Source organism: Pongo pygmaeus, chromosome 3 (genome assembly GCF_028885625.2).
Source record: "Pongo pygmaeus isolate AG05252 chromosome 3, NHGRI_mPonPyg2-v2.0_pri, whole genome shotgun sequence".
In the NCBI taxonomy this organism is placed as follows: domain Eukaryota; kingdom Metazoa; phylum Chordata; class Mammalia; order Primates; family Hominidae; genus Pongo; species Pongo pygmaeus.
In genome coordinates, this window is record NC_072376.2 from 168,316,162 (window position 1) to 168,335,503 (window position 19,342).

Below are 19,342 nucleotides of genomic sequence, written 5' to 3' on the forward strand. Positions count from 1 at the left end.
ACAGCTGTGGGATGGGCAAACACGTGGTCTTTCACACTAAATGCTGATATAAAGACTAGAAATAGGCTCACTAAAATTTCTCCCAAGTCCATGTAAATATTTTATATATAAATTGTTTTAAAAAAGGTTTATGAATTTTTTCTATGACAGAAAAGAATAGAAATACAAAGAGATAAGGGCTAAATGTATATATTTCACAATTAACATTAATCATATACTATAAAATGTATTAGAACATGATAAAAATTTTAAAACCAACAATTATTTTATAAGAGTATTAATTTTAATGATACTCATTTATGTAATGGAAAACAAAATTGCAAAGCCATTTTAGATAGACTTTTTGTGAACTGCTGCAATAAACATGTACCTTCTATGAATGTTAATGCTATCATTTCTTCTTCTAGAAAGGACAAATAATTCATTCAAAATGTTCAGCTAAGTAACATTTTATGGATGCTGTTTCTTCCAGAGCCTAAGTTTGTCTTTCTGGGAGAAAGTAAAGATGTCTGGAAATGCAATGAGGTGCACTGGGCTTAGCCCAAACTTTTACCTCAGCGCTCAATTTCAACAGAGGGACTGGTGGTAGGAACAATTGCTCTAAGTTTTCAACAATAATAAGACTCAGGTAATGTACAAAAACATTTAAAGACCAACATATTGAAAAACATATGAAGGTTTTTCAATCAGTTATTAAGAATATAAAATATGATTTTATGAGGATTCACTTGAAAGACGTTTTTAATTCATTGCCTCTCATATCTAAAGATGTCTTAGTAATAATCTATTCAGTCTCTTCAATTTACTAATGAATACATGGAGGACCAGAAATATCAAAGATTTATCAAGACCACATAGTTAATGGGTAGAAGAATCAAGAAAAAAACCCAGGTGTTGTGATTACTAGTTCACGTTTTCCTACTTGGGTCTGTTATTCCAATCATTTTAATAATCTTACTTCTTTTCATTAACAATGCAAAAATTAAAGATAACAAAATATAAACAGTATTGCATTAAAAATGAAACACTCTTCACCCAGATATTTATAACAGCTTCATTTATAATTGCCAAAACTTGAAAGTAAACAAGATGTCCTTTGGTAAGTGAATGAAAAAATAAACTATGGTATATCCAAGCAATGAATTATTATTCATTACTAAAAGTAAGTGAGCTATCAAACCATGAAAATACATGAAGGAAACTTAAATGAACACTCTTAAGTTACTGAAGCCAATCTGAAAAGGCTACAAACTATATGATTCCAACTATATGACATTCTTGAAAAGACAAAACTGTGGAGTTAGTAAAGAGATCTGTGGTTGCCAAGGGTTAGGGGGCAAAGAGAGATGAATAGGAGGAGCACAAAAGATTTTGGAGCAGTAAAAATACTCTGTATGGTACTACAGTGGTGGATAAAGTCATCATAGATTTGTCCAAACCCAAAGAACATACAACACCAACAGTGTACCCTAATGTATTCTATGGACTCTGGGTGATAAAGATGTCCCAGCGTAGGCTCATCAGTTATAGCAAATGTATCATTCTGGTGGAGGATGTTAATAACGGGGGAGGATGTGTACATGTGGGGGCAGGGCTATATGAAAAATATCTGTATCTCCAATTTTGCTGTGAGCCTGAAACTTTTCTAAAAGAAAAAGTCTTTAGGGAAAAAAAAAAGCATTCTTTATTTTCAAAGAAAAGCAACCATAAATAATGATGGAAACATGAAAAATTATATTTTAGGTAGGTACTATCTCTGAGACAGACTAATATCTTCATGAATGTTTATTAACTGTGACATTTTATTTTTAAAACTTCAATTTTTACTTTTAAATAAAAATTGTTAAATTATTAATATAAAATTATAAATTATTAAATTAAAATATTTTTAAATTTTTAAAATTAATTTTTGGTTTTTTAAATTAAATTGTATTAATCAAAAACTACTTGTACATATTAAATAAAATTGAACATATATATCATAAATCTCACAACTCAATAAGACTCCCCTTTTTGTTAATAACAGTAGTATGGTTATCACTTAGTAAGTTCCAACCAAATGCCATGTTCTTTGTATATAATAAAGTTATATCATTAGTATATTTACGTCACCTCCAGTCAAATTTTAGCTAAGACTAAATGACATTATGTTCCAGGAACTTTCCTAAGTACTTTACATATATTTACTTAATCCTCTCAATTTCTTGTGAGGTTGGTATTATTAGTATCCCTATGAATATTAATGATTACAGGGTGGTCTTAGTAGCACCAAGCCTCATATCCTCCCAGAAAAAGTGCAAAGCATGGAAGAAAGGAGAGGCTTCTTGTGAGAAGTTCCTGGAAGTCTTCTCTTTAGTTCCTATGAGCTAGCAGTGGAGCTGGTGCAAGGAGAGCTGAGAAAGCCAGGGTGTGGGAGGCGGGCTCTGCCATTAAGGAAGTGGGAGAAGAGGAACACCCTTAGGGCAAATACAACCAGATCAGTAGCTACTGCTTCATAACAAACCACTCCCAAAACAGTTATTTAAAACCGTGCATTGTTTCTAAAGGAGCCATGGGTCACGTGACCTGGGTCAGGTTCTGGTATCTTGGCTGGGATCACTAGTGCATTTGTATTCCATTGCTGGATCAGTTCTTGTAAACCTAGTAGAGAACTGCTGGTAGTCCTGGAACAATCTCCTTTGAAGCATTTCTCTTTATTCTTCTTTTTCCATTTTCATCCTTTGATGTTAGAGCCAGATATTGAGGTCACTATGTCACTATGAGGTTCAGAATCCTGATACCTCATAGTAGCAATTCTGGGTGAAGTGCATGTTAAAGAGGAAGCACATCTTTAGTTTCCAGTAACTGGCATTTGGTTATGGGGTGGCTGTTTTTCTACGTGGAACAAGCAGGGTCCCAGTTCAAGTTTCTGCTGCGTATCTGATAATCTTGAGGTATTTATGATGGACTCCTTTGAAAGTTCTCTACTGAGTTTCCTTAAGGAATTCCTTAAGGAATCCTTAAGGTATGTAAGTAAATTACTGTCCAGAATGGAGGAATACTACACTAATCACAATGAATAGACCGTATATTCCTTATGAAATTCATATTATTTGAAGGAAAAATTAGGTTAGTAACTCTACCACATAATGTATTTACTTATGGAATTTTTTACTCACTTCTTCAGTCTATTGTATCTGCCATGCTTTAGAACATGGTCATGGATCTTATTGGGGTTATCCTCATCTTTATTCCTGAGCAGTCTCTACCTTTGGTGGCACCGCTTATATTATATTGATATAGTTTTGATTAAGTTTTACCACTGATATGGCTCCAATGAGTGGAGGAACACCAGGACTCTAGTCTTGTGTGAATTAGATAAAACAACACGGACACACGTGGAGTGGTTTTAAGGAGCGGAAAGTTTAATAGGCAAGAAAGAAAAGAGAAGGCAGAAGGAAGAGGCTAGCCTTACAGAGATAGAAGGAAGGGGGCTCCAAGCTGAAAGAGGAAACCCCAACTGCCACAGATACCAGCCAGTAGGCTGGAGAAGGTGGCGTTTGATTTGCATAGAGCTCAGGGGATTGGTTTGACCAGGCATGTCATTCATGGAGCCAGTGGAAAAAGCTGGCCCTCCCACCCCAGCCTTTTAATATGCAAATGCAGGGTGCCACGATATTCTACACAGTGGGGGTATGTGGAGGCAGCCATGTTGTCCAGAATATGTGGGGCAGGGGCAGGGGCAAGGGCAAGGGCAAGAAGGCCGAGGGAATGCCATGTTTGGGTGGACCCAGTTTCTAATGGCCTGCACTTGCATATCAAAGTTTGCTGGCCTGGCTCTAAGAGCTTCTTTAAAAATGAAAACTTTCCAAGGACCCGTTTTCCTCTCTATCTGCCTAAAATAATTACTTAATAACTCCTACAGCACCACTATGCATGGAAATAATTTGGAGGTGGAGACATTGGCAAATTCGTATACATTCAGTTAACTTTCCTTCCTTGTAGATATGAGAAAACTGATCCTTGAAAAGTGAAGAAAGAAAAGTGACTTGTCTAAGATTGAACAGCCAAACGATGAGAGTCCAATCCCTTTGGACCTGTTTTCTCACCTATAAAATAGGTGAGACCATATCCCAGGAACATCCTGTCTTTGGCAAACAGTACAAAAGGAGAATTTGATAAACAAACACATTTATCTTCATGAATATCCAATCCTACTGGTATTTACACTCTGGACATATACTTCAGTCTGGGGAGAAGAGAAGGACACTGTAGAGATACTCAATCTAACAGGAAAGAGAAGTAAAAGTCTTATAACTTGTATGAGTTAATTTTTATCAAGAGTGAAGAAATGATTTATGTCAGGAGAGGTGGGAGTTTGGTGGGGAGTGAGGATATTGCAGCCACGAGAAGCTTGCTCTTGGATATATGCTGTTCTGATTGGAAACTGTATTTTATCCATGTAGTAGCCATCCCTAGTAACTGCTTACCTACTTTAGGACTTTTAGTGAACAGAACCTGATTAAAATATACCCTCCTACATAGCCTCATATTATCTTTATAATAAATTGCCATTGAAAACTACTCAGAAGATAGTTAATGTATTTTAAAGATAATAAGTATTTGGGAATCTGGATGAAGTTTTAGTTTTAAATGTAATATATTCTGAGAAAAGATAACTGATTCTTGGTCATCGTTTCAGTGATCTGAAAGAATCAATGCTCTTGTATTCAGCCAACAGGAGGCAAATTGTGAATCCAAATCATAAACTATAAAAACAAGCAAGGACCTTAAAAAGTATCCAGGCTCAAACCTCTGCTTTTAATGATAAGAAAGTAGGCTCAGAGAAGAGCATAATATACAGGAATAATTTCACGGATTGCTGTTGTTTGCTTCTTTTTCATTTATTAACCTATTGAATACTTGCTGTGTCTCAGCATTGTTGGCTGACAGAGATATAATCATAAACAAAACCCCAGAATAGCACAAAAGCATGTTCACAATGCCTTCCTGACTTCTTCCAGGCTTATATTCCCCCATTCCCCAGGCTCTCAGCCTCACCGAAAACCTCAGACACATCCTGTTCTTTCCAACTTCTCTGTCTTTGTTCATGTTTCTGGTCCTTTCAAAATAGTTGATTACAGTCGTTAATACAAGTACATGGTAGAAAAATCCCAGAGGTATAAAAGGACAAAAAAAATGAAAATCACATCTCTCTTTTGTCTGTGTTTACCGGTCACTCAATTCCTCTTCTCAGAGATAACCACTGTTTCTAATTATGTATTGTCATGGAGTTAGTTAATGGATATGTAAATATACATGCATGCATAATTGATAGTTATTTTTTGTCACCAAATGTTAATATGTTCTGCATGTTGTTCAGTACCTTATATTTTTGAGCTTAAATGTGTGTGTTCTCTTCTAAATTTGATAGTAAATTTTTTAGATTAATAAGGTCTCTCTTCAGCTGGGCTTTGGTATACTAAGATGATTTTTAACTTAACTTGGGTCCTCTCTTAAATTATATTCTTTATATTATATATAAATTATATTATTTAATTCAATTTAATTCAATTACTTTAATTCTTTAATTCAATTACTAATTCAGTATATTCAATTAATTCTTCTTGCCATTCAAAGTCTTCAGAGCCTGTTTACCTGCAATCTGTAACCTGATTTCACGCCACTGTCTAACTCACACCTTCGTATCACTCAGCCCATTTCCTTATTTCCCCTCGAATGCTGATGCATATTCCTGCTTCTGAGACTCCACTAGTTGTGTTTCTCACAGCATTCCCTTCTTCTCTCTGACTACAACATTCTTTGAGACTTAATCCTCACCTCCTCCATGAAGCCTTCACAGCTGTTCCCACCCACATTTGTCTCTTCCTCTTTCATATTCCTGTTCCACTTTGATATAATCACATACTATCCTTTATTTCAGCTCAGTGGGACTCAGTCATTACTCAGAGTGTTATAAGCTATATTTTCCTGGCAAGTTAATGTTTACAGAAATCATGTAGCCCCTTTCGACCTGTTTTCTCCCCTATAAAATGGGAAAAGCAGTATGATGCAGAGCAAGTTCATGGAATTTGGAGTCTGCTAGACTAGGGTTGTATTCCAAAGTTTGCATCATATTCTATCCCTTAGGCCTATTAGAAAATTGCTCTAAACTCTGTTTTTTAAAATCTTCAAAATGTAAATGACTCCTTCCTCATAGCATTGTTGGAGGATCTAAAAGAATAATTGATGCAAAGCTCTTGACATACAATAACTGCCACTTTTTGCATGTATAGCATTCAGTCAAGTGATACCAATGTGGACGTCACCAATAAATATTTTACTGAGTATTGACTATGTGTTCAAGACATTGTATTGGGCACTAAGGTATGAAGATTTACATGCTTAGTACCAGGACCTAGCACATGGAAGGTACCCAGAAAATGTTGACTCAACTCCTGGATGAGAAAAAGTCCCTCAAATGCAGGATCCAATATGTTAGAACACGGGTATGTGCGTTTCGTTTTTTAAAAAGTCTATAAAATTTAAAACTTCTAAATTTATCACTAAGCATTGCTTTAAAGTTTAACATTATATTTTGAGGAAATTATGAGCCTCAATATAGAAATACAAAGTATTCAAAATATGTAAATAATAATTGTTCTTATGTAGATGTAAATTAATCTCTAAGGTTTTTAGGACAAGTTACATAAGAGTCCAAAACAATTGTCAAGGCCCTAAGTAGGGAGTGTGCTGTCATATTCAAAGGACATCTAAAAGACTAGTGTCGCTGGGACAAGTTAAGTGAGAGATAAAATGAAATTAAAGGTGATTGTGGCCCTGTCTCCCAGTTCTACAGGAAGTAGGAGTCTGACTTCAGGAATGGCTTATTCCAAGTTGTAAAACTATCCCCTGTCGTGAAGGTAGGATAAAGTTTACTTTGCCTTTGGGTAAGGCCAATTAGCAAACACAGGTGGCCAATGATCCTCTCCTGACACAGCTTTTAAACACTTTCCAGCTTTTTGTTTCAGAAAAGTTGAACTCCAGGCCTTTCTCCTCTAGTTCAATAGCCTTGAATAAAGTCTTTCTTACCTGTATAACTTTATATAGTGTCATGTTTTCTTTGACACAATGATAATGGTAAGAAGTGGTGGGATCACTGGATATATTTTGAAGACAGGATTTTCTGATAAATTAGATGTAGACTGTGAGAAAAATAGAAGACTCAAGAATTATGTCAGGTCAGGTGCAGTGGCTCATGCCTGTAATCCCAGCTCTTTGGGAGGCTGAGGTGGGCAGATCACTTGAGGCCAGGAGTTCAAGACCAGCCTGGCCAACATGGCAAAACCTCAGCTCTACTAAAAATATTTTAAAATTAGCCAGTTGCAGTGGCGTGCACCTGTAGTCCCAACTAATTGGGAGGCTGAAGTGAGAGAATTACCTGAGCTCAGGAGTGAGCGGAGATCGCACCACTGCACTCAAGCCTGGGCAATGGAGTAAGACCCTCTCTCAAAAGAAAAAAAAAAAGGAATGCTGTCAAAGGAGTCCATGAACAAATGGATAAATAGAGTTGTCATTGACTGAGATGGAGAATACTATGGTTATGGCATATGGGGGTGGTGGGTTGGGAAGTTCAGTTTTGAATATGTGAGTTTGAGATGTCTTTTAGACTATACGGTAGTCATTTAAATATTGAATGTATGAATTTGGAGTTAAGAAGTTCTGTTAGATCTAAAGATATAATTGTGGGTGTTGTTACAGTTTGAATGTTCGTCCCCTCCAAACTCATGCTGAAATTTAATTCCCTATGTGGCAATATTGACAGGTGGGACTTTTAAGAGGTAATTGGGTCATGAGGGCAGAGCCCTCCAGAATAAATGAATCTATTTATGAATTAATAATGAGTTAATGAATTAATAGATTAATGAATTAATAGATTAATGAGTTATCACAAGATTGGGACTGGTGGCTTTATAAGCAGAGAGAGGGGAGACCTAAGTTAGCATACTTGGTCCCGTCACCATGTGATGCCCTCCACTGCCTTGGGACTGTGCAGAGTCCCCACCAGCAAGAAGGCTCTCACCAGATATGGGCTCTCAACCCTGAACTTCTCAGTCTCCATAACTGTTAAAAATAAATTGCTTTATATATACATATATATATATATATATATATATGTATGTGTGTGTGTGTGTGTGTGTGTAAATTGCCCAGTGTCAGGTATTCTATTATAACCACCAGAAAACAGACTAGGACAGGAGTCTTCAAAATACAAAGCATGTATCAAACCAATGCCTGGATATAAAGATTGTGGCTAGAAAGGAGAAGACTAAAGATTGAACCCTGAGCCACTACATCAGTTAGTGAGACAAGAGAACTTCCAAAGAGACTGAGAATGCATGGCTTGGGGTCAGAAAATCCAAGAGTGCTGCCTTGGAAGCCAACAGAAGAAAGGATTTGCAGGAGAAGGGAATGATCCTCTCAGTCAAATGCTGTTGATAAAGTTAAATGTGAGCTGAGAGTTGGTCACAGGATTCAGCAACTTGGAGGTCACAGGTGATCCTAACTAGTGCCATTTCATTGGAGTGATGGGAACAAAAACGGGACTGGAGTAAGTGAAGAAGAGTAGGAGGTGGGGCTTGGAGAAACTGAGTCTGTTAAGGAGTTTTTGATGCAAAATTGAATAGAGGGATGTGTCAGTAACTAGAGATAGAAGAGGGGTAAGGTTTTGTTTTAAGTTTGATTGTGTATTAGGGATGACAGAAATAAAAGCACAGTTGTACTGATGGGAAGGATACAGTAGAGAAGAATGTTTTGATGATGTTTTGATGGCATAGGAGAAAGATAGAGGGGAGAACTGTTAGAGTGAGGCATGATGTCCCTGAGTAGGGGAGATGAAAGTAAATCCAGGGTCTAGTGTACCAGATAAGGAATTAGCCAAGTGATGAGATGCATCATATTTCTGCCAGGAGAGGAGGTAGACTTTTCACTTCAATAACCAAAAGGAAGGCAAAATATATGGGCACAAAAGCTGGCATGGATGGGGGATGTGGTAAAGGAGGTTTATGAAAATTCTCGTCTGATTGCTTTTAAATTATATTTTTTGGCTTTTCAAAAATCCACAGAACTTTAATATCTGTTATGAAGGAGTAATAGTCAGGGAGATTTTCATCTATGAGTTGTAGAACACTTTGAAAAGTGAAGCCTGTCTCCAAAGATAATTAAATATTCCCTTAATTTTAATGACACATCTGTGACTCATTAGTGGATCTCTCTTTTCCTTTCAAGGCAATAATAAAATAGCAGTCATACAATTTAAGTATTATTTTCTAACATTTCTATTTATTACTTTTGTTCTGTTTGAATTTTTACTGTTACTCTTTCCGCTGCAGTGACAAAAAAGAGGTTATTCTTATCTTATCTATATACAGCTACATTTTGACATTTGGATTTTTAATCTACCAACATCTAGCCCAAGGCATTACATCCTTTCAATTTATCTGAAGAATGTTATTGTTGTGTCTTTGAAAGAGAAGAAATATAATGTCTAATAATAAAAATAATAGCAACAATAAGAATAATCACCATTAATTAACTGTTTATATACTGCTAAATGTTTTACACTTCACACAGATTACATCTTTTAATTCTCACAAAAAACTATGAGTTAGGAACTATTATAACAATCATTATAAATAAAGTTTCAGTGACCCAAAAGAAATAGCACTTTAATATAAAATTTTCTTTTTAATTCTCAGCAAGGCAAGTTATTTCTATAGAAGGGTGTGCCCTTACAGAGGGAGCAATGGTGAGCGCACTTGGACAAGGGCAGGGAAGGAGTTCTTAACCCTGACACACGTGGCCCCTGCTGCTGTGTCCTTCCCCTATTGGCTAGGGTTAGACTGCACAGGCTAAACTCATTCTGATTGGCTATTTTAAAGAGAGTGACAGGGTGAGTGGTTTGGCAGGAAAAATGGTTATGCAGGGTGGAGAATGAGTTAGGGAGGAGCGGGTAGCCGTAATCGGAATGAGTCAGGGTGGAGCAGGTGATTGAAATGAGTCAGGGTGGAGCAGGTAATCGAAAAAGTTTGCTTTATGAGGAAGTAAAGTTTAAAAGTAGAAGTCAAAGAATTGAATATACAGACATATTGATTCTTTGAAAAGAAATTTAGAACTCCTATCTAACACACCCATTATTTATATTATGCATTTGAAGTTTTAAAAGGTTAAATAACTTGTCTATGTTTACACGGACTAAGTCACAGAGCTGGAATTTGAAAGCAAATTGACTACTCTTTACAACACCAGATTATCCCAGAAGGTTGTATGAGAAGAACCCTACCCTTTCAAATGATAAAATGTAGGTGAATTCATCATGGCAATGGTGTTAGCAGCAGTGTGTGGTGTGTGTTAAGTTAGTGTGTATGTGCACACATATAATTGTTAAATGTGGACACTAATGCTTATATGTAGGTTTCTATTTATTTAGAAGCATACATCCAGTGGTTTAGAAAACAATCCTTATTTTTTTGTTTTATATTCAAACAATATTATATTTCATTAATTCTTAACCTACTTAACAACTGGTTCTCAGAACATTTAGCGGGCATTATTCAGGCATCTATTTTAGCTGATAAAAGAAATTATATTCATAGATTCCTAGGTTTCAACCAATAGGAGAGAGAGAGAAATAGAGTTTGAAACAGAGGGTGGGGGAGGAGTGGCTCAGGAGTTAGTGGGGCCTGGAAATCTGAAATTCGTGGTGCAATCTGTCAATTTGGAAACTCAGGCAAGGGTAGATGTTGCATTTATGAGGCAGAATTCCTCCTTCTGGAAACCTCAGTTTTCACTCTTAAGGCCTCCAACTGATTGGTCGATGTACACCCATGTTATCAAGGATAATCTCCTTCACTTAAAATCAATTGATTGTAAATGTTAATTACATCTATAAAATACTTTTTGGCAACCTCTCGGCTGGTGTTTGACCAAACAATTGGTCATAATGCTGTCTTAGTTCATTTGGGCTGCTAAACAAAATACCATAAACTGAGGTGCTTAAGAAACAATAGAAATTTCTTCCTCTCACTTCTGGAGTGTTGGACGTCCAGTATCAGCTCTGGCAAATTAGACGTCTAGTGAGGGCCCACTTTCTGCTTCATAGACGGCAGTTTTCTCCCCGAATATGGTGGAAGGGGTTGAGAGGTCTCTGGTGCCTCTTTCATAAGAGCACTAATTCCATTCATGAGGGCTCCACCCACATGGCCTAATCACCTCTCAAAGACCCCACCTTCTAATATCATCACATTAGGGATTTGGTTTCAATGTATGAATTTTGGGGGGACACACACAGTCTATAGCAATAGCCTAGTGAAGGTGGCATATAAAATTAACTACCACAGTAAGTATTCCTTGTGATATGATAAATAATTCCTAGATTACTGCAGAAAATATAATACTGAGTATTATATACATGTTGAGAGGTGTTCCTGAGCACTCTGCATGTTGGGATGTTTGTTCATGGCAACAGTAACCTCTCAGGTATTTTGCTTAATAAGCTTTTATGTCTGACATGCAGAGAAAAACATAGTCTATGTTTGCAGTAGCAATTATAGTAGAGACTGCTCTCCATGGACCAAAACTTGTGCTTCTCCTTTCATGTTATAGCGCTGTCAGCTGGATGCAGCTCCCTAGCCAGGGACTACCTGTCCCAGCTCCCTATTCCTTACCTTCAGGTGGGGCCATGTGACTAATTCTCACAAATAAAATTTGAGCAGAAGAAATGTTAGTTCCAGGCTGATATGGTTTGGTTCTGTGTCCCCACCCAACTCTCACCTTGAATTGTAACAATCCCCACGTATCATGGGAGGGACCCATTGGAAGGTAATTGAATCGTGGGGGTGGTTTTTCCCATGAGTTGGTCTCATGATGGTAAATAAGTCTCATGAGATCTGACGGTTTTATAAAGGGCAGTTCCCCTGAACACGCCTTCTTGCAGGGGCAAGACATCCCTTTGCTCTTCCTTCATCTTCTGCCATGATTATGAGGCCTCCCCAGCCATGTGAAACTGAGTCCTTTAAGCCTCTTTCCTTTATAAATTACCCAGTCTCACATATGTCTTTATTAGCAGTGTGAGAACAGACTAATACAGTAAATTGGTATTGGGTAGTTGGGCATTGCTGTAAAGATACCTGAAAATGTGGAAGTGACTTTAGAACTGAGTAACAGGCAGAAGTTGGAACATTTTGGAGGGCTCAGAAGAAGATAGGAAAATGTGGGAAAGTTTGAAATCTCCTAAAGAGTTGAAAGGCTCAGAAGACAGGAAAATGTGGGAAAGTTTGGAACTTCCTAGAGACTTGTTGAATGGCTTTGACCAAAATGCTGATATTGATATGGACAATAAGGTCAAGGCTGAGGTGGTCTCAGATGGAGATGTGGAAATTGTTGGGAACTGGAGGAGTAAAGATCACTCTTGCTATACTTAAAGACTAGTGGCATTTTGTCCCTGTCCTAGAGATATGTGGAACTTTGAACTTGAGAGAGATGATTTAGGGTGTCTGGTGGAAGAAATTTCTAAGTGACAAACTGTTCAAGAGGAAGCAGAGCATAAAAGTTTAGAGAATTTGCAGCCTGAAGATGCAATAAAAAACAAAAGCCCATTTTCTGGGGAGAAATTCAAACCTGATGTAGAAATTTGCATAAGTAACAATGAGCCCAATGTTAACTACCAAGACCATGGGGAAAATGTCTCTAGAGCAAGTCAGAGACCTTTGCGGCAGCCCCTCCCATCACGCGCCTGGAGACCTAGGAGGAAAAAATGGCTTCATGGGCTGGACCCAGGCCCCTCCTGCCGTGTGCTACCTAGGGACTTGGTGTCATGTGTCCCAGCTATTCCAGCTGTGGCTAACAGGGGCCGAGGTACAGCTCAGGCTGTGGCTCCAGAGGGTGCAAGCCCCAAGCCTTGGCAGCTTCCATGTGGTGTTGATCCTGTGTGTGCACAGAAGTCAAGAATTGAGCTTTGAGAACTTCCTCCTAGATTTCAGAGGATGTATGGAAATGCCTGGATGTCCAGGCAGAAGTTTGCTGCAAGGGCAGGGCCCTCATGGAGAACCTCTTCTAGGGCAATGCAGAGGGAAATGTGGAGTTGGAGCCCCCACAGAATCCCTACAGGGGCACTGCCTAGTGGAGCTGTGAGAAGAGGACCACCATTTTCCAGACCCTAGAATGGTAGATCCACCAATATCTTGCACTGTGCACCTGGAAAAGTTGCAGACACTCAATGCCAGTCCATGAAAGCAGCCAGGAGTGGGGTGGTACCCTGCAAAGCCACAGGGGTGGAGCTGCCCAAGGACATGGGAGCCCACCTCTTACATCAGTGTGACCTAGATATGAGACATGGAGTCAACTGAGATCATTTTGGAGCTTTAAGATTTGACTGCCTTGTTGTATTTCAGACTTGCATGGGGCCTGTAGCCCCTCTGTTTTGGCCAATTTCTCCCATTTTTAATGGCTGTATTTACCCAATGCTTGTACTCCCATTGTGTCTAGGAAGTAACTAACTTGCATTTGATTTTACAGGCTCATAGGCAGAAGGGACTTGCCTTGTCTCAGATGAGACTTTGGACTGTGGACTTTTGGGCTGATGCTGAATGAGTTAAGACTTTGGGGGACTGTTGGAAAGCATGATTGGTTTTTAAAAGTGAGGATGTGAGATTTGGGAGGGGCCGGGGCAGAATGATATGGTTTGGTTCTGTGTTCCCACCCAAATCTTACCTTGAATTGTAATAATCCCCACATGTCATGGGAGGGACCTGGTGGGAGATAATTGAATCCCAGGCCAATTTTGTGATAGCAAATAAGTCTCACAGATCTGATGGTTTTATAAAGGGCAGTTCCCCTGCACATGCTCTCTTTACTGCTGCCATGAAATACATCCCTTTTCTCTTTCTTAATCTTCCACCATGATTATGATGCTTCCCCAGCCATGTGGAACTGTGAGTCCGTTAAACCTCTTTCCTTTATAAATTACCTAGTCTTGGGTATGTCTTTATTAGCAGTTAGATCTCAAAAAGTAATGCACTGCATGAAGTAGATAAAGAACTGAAGATTTAACCCTGGGGAACAGTTGTGGCTACAGTTCCATGATTTTTACTTTCTTCTATAATAAAGTTTAAGGAGAGTCTGAAAATTTAGGATAAATGAGAAATAAGCTTTGTACAAGGGGTGGGTGGGGGGCTCAAAAGGGTAATTCTCTGGGCATCATCATCTTAGCTGAAATGGGCATCTGGCATCTACTTGGTCTGACTAGATGCCCTTGGTGAGAACAGACTAATACACAGGCTGATCCTGTAACAGAGAAGGTTGTCTTTCTCCACACATTTTTTCCATCTACTGAGTGGAGAAGACTCTGAGATGCTAAGAAACAGTGGAAACACAGGGTGGAAGGACCTGGGTTGCTGAAGCACCTCATGGAATAAAGTCACTGCCAACACAGATGCCTCCATTGAGCACCTGCATGAATAAGATGTGCTGTTGTATTATGTTAGCAATTCTGTGTCATTAGACTCTTGCAGGAACAAGGACAATTATTTCATTATGTTAATCTATTCAACTCTTGGAGTAAGATTATATTAACCTGAACCAAGACAAAACTGGGAGTACACATTTGGACCTTCACATCAGTAAATTGTTTCTTTAGGAAGGGGTCTTTCCTAGTGACTAACTTCATAGCTGCTTTGTGGTTTTTGTTTTGTTTTATTTTTGTTTTTCAGTGATGCTAGAATGTAAGCTGCATGTGAGCAGGAATTTTTGTCTGTTTCGCCATTGATGTATCTGAAGCAACTAGAAGAAATACCTGGCATAAGGTAGCATTCAGCAATTAGTTGCTGAATAAGCAAATGAGCAAAAGCAAATATTATCTTCTAACTAGTGATTGGACTGTCATCATGCATAAATTGAAAAAATGCGATGTAAAACTATGAAATGGGTTTTTATATAACTGTGTTTCTATATCTCCATAAATAAAATGTTACAAAGTTTTATGTTATTAATGGTAACAAAACAATTTCTGAAATTTTATGGCATATTTTTCAGAGTTTTTTGAAAACTACTTGGCAGCTCTAAAAACTGCAAGTGTGTCACATAAATAATAATGCAAAGGGTTAATAAGGAAGAGGGAGCGTTGATCCCGTAAGGCATGGAAGGTTGTGTGGGCCTTCAGATCAAAGGGAGATGTGTATATATGTGTAAGGGTATCACCGTGTCATAAGAGCTTAATTCTTTGGTTTAAGTTAGATCTCAAAAAGTAATGCACTGCATGAAGTGGATAAAAAACTGAAGACTTAACCCTGGGGAACAGTTGTGGTTACAGTTCCATGACTTTTACTTTCTTCTACAATAAAGTTTAAGGAGAGTCTGAAAATTTAGGATAAATGAGAAATAAGCTTCGTACGAGGGGTGGGTGGGGGGCTCTAAAGGGTAATTCTCTGGGCATCACCATCTTGGCTGAAATGGGCATCTGGCATCTACTTGGTCTGGATATTAACGTACGTAAATCTCTGGGAGCTTCATTTTCTTGGGTAAAGGAAATAAAATAAAAAACTAAAAATGAGTGAAACTACACAAATGAATGAAGCCACATGTAATTTACTATACTATAGGTTGAAGAGTAAAATATATACAAAACTCATGACTACCATACGATATCTTTTTGGTATTAATGTCCAACTTTCCCTCTTCACTCCTTGCCCCTCTCTCCCCAAACACACTTGTATAGAGAATCACTAGAAATGAGTGATAGATCTTGAGCTAAATTTGCCTACAGGACATTTCTGTCATGGTCAAGTTTGTATCTTATTAGGCTTTCACCATTTTGTTCACAAATTCCATTTTATAGAGTCTCAAAATATAACATTTCATATCCCTAGCACAGAATCAGTGGCAGAAATTTTCCATATTTCCATTCACAGCTCATATGTTAAGTTTATCTCTTCATACCTTTCTAGAACCCTTTTCACTGTTTGTCCTGCCTACATAGATTTATATAATTTGGTCCTTTAGGGGTTTCCCTCTTTTTCAATAGCCCTCTGCTATTATAGCCTCAGGGATAATTTACTTCGGTGCAAAGTCACCCATGTGCTCCTTTCTTTTTAAATGCCTAAATCTCCCTGGTCAGTAAGTTGTATGTCTCTCTGCCATGCTTCCACAGTGGGAAGGACAGATTTCCATAATAAGGCTGAACTAAAACTGGCCTCCTAGTTGCATTCTTTCCTGATAAAAGCATTCTTCTTTATAATGCCACTAAATATTTCCCTTGGCTGCAACACTGTATTTTACTGTTTGAACATGCATTAAATATGCCTTCTTTCTTTCTTTTTTTTTTTTTTTTGAGATGGAGTCTTGCCCTGTGGCCCAGGCTAGAGTGCAGAGATGCAATCTTGGCTCACTGCAAGCTCTGCCTCCTGGGTTCACGCCATTCTCCTGCCTCAGCCTCCCGAGTAGCTGGGACTACAGGTGCCCACCACCACGCCTGGCTAATTTTTGTATTTTTTAGTACAGATGAGGTTTCACCTTGTTAGCCAGGATGGTCTTGATCTCCTGACCTCGTGATCTGCCTGCCTTGGCCTCCCAAAGTGCTGGGATTACAGGCGTGAGCCACTGCACCTGGCCCCTTCTTTCTTTATTATAGGAGATGTTATTATTTCCGTGATCATTCAGGAACGGAGTCTCAGAGGAACATAGGGGTGGGTTAGACTGGTTGTTGCTCACTCTTGTGATGAGTTCCAGACAGACAACCCTGTAAAAAGCATTACTGGACCACCCAGAAGGCACAGCCTAAGGCCATCCTTCTGGGAATGTCACCACACCTCTCAATGAGCTACAGAGCTAACCCATGGTAACAATTGGTATGGAGGCACACTGTCTTATTCTACCTGAGAAACAAGCATAATAAAACTATAGAATTCTACTTAGCCTGTTGTATCACATACTATTTAGTTTTTTTCCTGAAGCCTACCTATCTTATCCCTCTTAATTTTTGGATTTTTTTGTCAGCTACTCTGTCCTTTTCATTTTTTCTGGACTTTCTCTATTCCTCGTTTTTGTTTTTATGAAAGCATGGCCTTTAAAAATGCCCACATATAACACTCTAAGTTCACCAGATAAAACTATAACAATAATTACAAAAGGTTTCACTTGTTGCTAATGCTTTATGTATATTAATACACTGTATAATCTCCGTAGCAAATTTATGATATTAGATTGCTTTTCTTTTTCCCCATTTTACTGAGGTAAACTGAAAATCAGAGAATTAGCAAGTTGTTCAAAGCCACATAGCTAATAAATGGCAGGATTCGAAGCTTGTCCAACTGACTCGAGAAGACATGATTTATGGATCCAATAAATAACGAGTGAGTGTGTTGGCGACAGAGACACAACAATGACAAAACAGGCTGATCACTCACCTCACAGAGCTTACATTCCTCTGGAGTGTCAAAGAAACATTACACCAGACATATTAAACAGAGAAGGAAGACTTTATTCAAGACTATTGCAATAGAGGAGAGAGAGAGAGAGAGAGAAAGAGAGAGAGAAACTGAATTCAACTCCCGTAACACAGAACCATGGAGTGTTTTTCTTATGGGGATGAACAAGTGGAAAAGTATTGGAGGATCTTAAGGTGTCTATGTGGTCAGATCATTTGTGTTGCTAATTTGGCACTTATGGAAGTTAAGCTTCTACCTTACCCCAGAGACTGGAAGATAGGGATGCAATTTTTCTTGATGATTGCACTACAAAGGAATGAATCCCAGGTACTTAAGAAAGACATTCCTGGATTGTCAAACTGATAAAAGGCTGGGAGAAGATTTACATTTCAAAAGGGCAGAGAAAGAATTTACAACAGCAAATTTTCTACAGTAAATGCTTGAAGAAAAGGAAGGTGGGACATCAACAGTCAAGAAGAAATCTGTCTAAAGTTTAGTCAAGCTAAAGAAATCATTAAGATCATCTTGGTCAGGAGAGAGACAAAAATATGTAGTGAATGTCCTATCAAGCAGGATACAGATGCTGCGGTGGGGGAGTTTCTATTTTATGTGGTTGTGTGACTTTGTCCTAGTTTCTATCTAGAATAGAGGTTTTAAGCCCCCAGTTCCTGATTTATGGAGAAGCTAGTTGATATTAAGGGGAAATATTTCCTAAAGACAAAAACATTACTACTGACTTGGTCTTTACTAGAATACACATTGCCAGATTGGTTCTCCTGATTTATCCCCTGATCTCAGGGCTTTTCAGCCATTATATTCAATGCACATTATTTTCGGACCATTGGCATAAGCAAATAGGCTACTATTGACCACCCTGACCATCTTCTCCCACCCCAAGTTTCTATACCATCTAACCCAAGACCTTGTTATAACCATCTCTTAGATAACATGGCTATCTTCTCGTTCTCCTTAAGGAAAACATCCCAAGGCACTTCAGCTCCCTCCTACCCCTTCCAAATCTGGCATATTTGACTAATAAGCCTAAATATACAGTGTTCATGTATTCCATTTTCTGGATAATAGCATTATTTGTGCCATCTCTAAAAGACAGAAAAGACACTTCAGCACTTTGAAAAGTAATGTCCCCACTTGGGTAATCAAGCAGACTTTTTAGCAGCCCTCTCACCAGCTAAATCCGGAAGAGCAACTGCCTAATAGCAAATGTAATCTCCAGCAGGGCACCTCTATGCCATTATACTATTCTTATTATCCTTTTTTTGTCAAAAAAATTTTACAAAGCCACTACATTTCAAACATAAGAAGACTGAGGCTTAAAGATTTTTATTCAAGCCAAGTAGCTATTAAGCAGGAGAACTGAGATGTAAACCCAGGTTATTTTAATTCCAAAGATGTGTTCTTTGAAATTTTTGTTTCCATTATTACATGCTACTACCAATCAAGTTTTATTTCTGGGGATAGGGGAATAAAACCTAAATATTATGAGTTTTATTTGTTCATGGAAAACATAGGCATTTTTCATTTTTAATGATATCGCAATGAAACATAAGAAATACTATTCTGGTCTAATGTAGGGTTTCTCATGGGGTTCAATAATTATTACTGAGTTCTCTATTCAAATGTTCTTTTCATAATAGATCATTTGGGAAAAGGCTAAATGATATCAATTAGTCATTTTTATTTCAACATTAGGAGGAACTATTTTACTAGCTTATTCTTTTCCTTTGTGGCTTTATAGGCTCCATCCATCTTGTTCTCTTTAGAGATAAGAATATTGCAGAAAATGGAGAGTACCACAGGGTAAATTTCAATTACTCTGTGGAATATTAGCTATTTTACCTTGTTTGCTTAAGAGGTTTTTTTTC

The 19,342-nt window shown here is 38.1% G+C and overlaps 1 long non-coding RNA gene across 1 annotated transcript in view; it reads left to right on the forward strand.

Moving 5' to 3' along the window:
- The first annotated feature begins 2,788 nt into the window (after positions 1-2,788).
- The window catches only part of LOC129035251 (uncharacterized), a 53,098-nt gene continuing 36,544 nt past the window's right edge, over positions 2,789-19,342 (forward strand). The window contains exons 1-2 of the long non-coding RNA XR_010126160.1: positions 2,789-2,933; positions 3,985-4,099. This is a non-coding gene — a long non-coding RNA (uncharacterized LOC129035251). The remainder of the gene's footprint in view (positions 2,934-3,984; positions 4,100-19,342) is intronic.